Source organism: Nannospalax galili, unplaced genomic scaffold (assembly GCF_000622305.1).
Source record: "Nannospalax galili isolate Female #2095 unplaced genomic scaffold, S.galili_v1.0 scaffold20781, whole genome shotgun sequence".
In the NCBI taxonomy this organism is placed as follows: domain Eukaryota; kingdom Metazoa; phylum Chordata; class Mammalia; order Rodentia; family Spalacidae; genus Nannospalax; species Nannospalax galili.
In genome coordinates this window covers 1-1,212 of record NW_008344464.1, presented here as the reverse complement: position 1 = coordinate 1,212, position 1,212 = coordinate 1, and the positions used below count along the sequence as shown (strand labels likewise).

Here is a 1,212-nt window from a genome sequence, read left to right as displayed (position 1 = left end):
GATGTGGCATTCTTAGATATTTCTAGAGCCTTTCTACGTTCTAATCTTTCTTTCAAATTTCGTAACATAATTCTCTCATGTTCCTTCTTGCGCATTTCAGCATTGCCCTGACACTTTGATGTGGCGTCTCCTTTCTGTAACTGGTCTTTCAGGTCTTCTGACTGTTCACAACCGGTTTTCTTTGTCAGATCTTTTTCTTGCAGCTCATCTTTGTATGGTGACAGTTCTTCAGCAGGGACTTCACCCGTTTTATCTGCCATAGCATCCACTTGCTCAGTAACACTTTGTTCCTTTTCTTTGGTGCATCTGTCTTTTTCCATTTGGTTGTTTTGTTCATAAGCAGGTTGGTGTATCTCTGCTGGAATTTTCAAGGCTGCATCACTGTGTGGCATGCTTCTATTACTCAACTCTGGATTGGTGATATACTTTTGGCATACAGTCTCACTCATCTTGTTAACACCTAATGAATTTGGCACATATAGGATACTTTGAACGGGTGTTATTTTATATGATACTTTTCTTGAGACTGGTAGAGGTGATGGAGGTGGGTTCTTTTTCATCTGCATAGCCTTCATGGGAGAAGGTAGACGCCACCCAAGTGTGGGGGATGATGGCCATTTGTAACAGGGTATATTAGATGATAGTTGTTTCTTGGTAGTAAGTTTTAAGGTCTGTTTGTCCATTTCTGGGTTCTGAACATATCAATTCAATAAGATAAAAATTGTTAGCAATTATTTTAGTGTCTTTTCTTTCTTTTCATAAGAAAATATTCTAAATAAAATACAACCATAGTTAGTTCCTTAAACCTCCAATTGTCTTTTAATGCATGAAAATGAGTTACAATGACATTTTCTTTTCTCCAGGCTAATAAGGAAAAATAGATTAAAGAAATAATTTTTAAGCTCTTCTACTTAAAAATTGAATTCTACTTCTAAATCTCAAAGAAGAGTTTGGACCACTTCTCAAAAAGTCTTCAAAGTTTGGAAACATTTCATATTAACGATAACAAAGTTCTGGAGAGTCTCCCTTTAACCTTGGGAGCTATTTTCATGCTCACCTTGGGGAACATCTTAGGAGGCATTTCCCCACCTGCCCGAGGTGAAGCTTCCACCATCACCTCAAGGAGTGCTTCCTGTTCTTGCATGATGCTTTCCCACTCACCTTGGCTGATGCTTCAACATTTGCCTCAGGGTGTGCTTCCACACTTGCCTC

The 1,212-nt window shown here is 38.6% G+C and overlaps 1 long non-coding RNA gene across 1 annotated transcript; it reads right to left on the bottom strand.

The window, feature by feature from the left end:
- Window positions 1-564: 564 nt before the first annotated feature.
- On the bottom strand, window positions 565-1,212 carry LOC115071638. Its single transcript, XR_003850742.1, has 2 exons — window positions 1,162-1,212; window positions 565-692 (listed from the first exon to the last, which is right to left on the bottom strand). It is a non-coding gene; the product is annotated as an uncharacterized LOC115071638 (long non-coding RNA).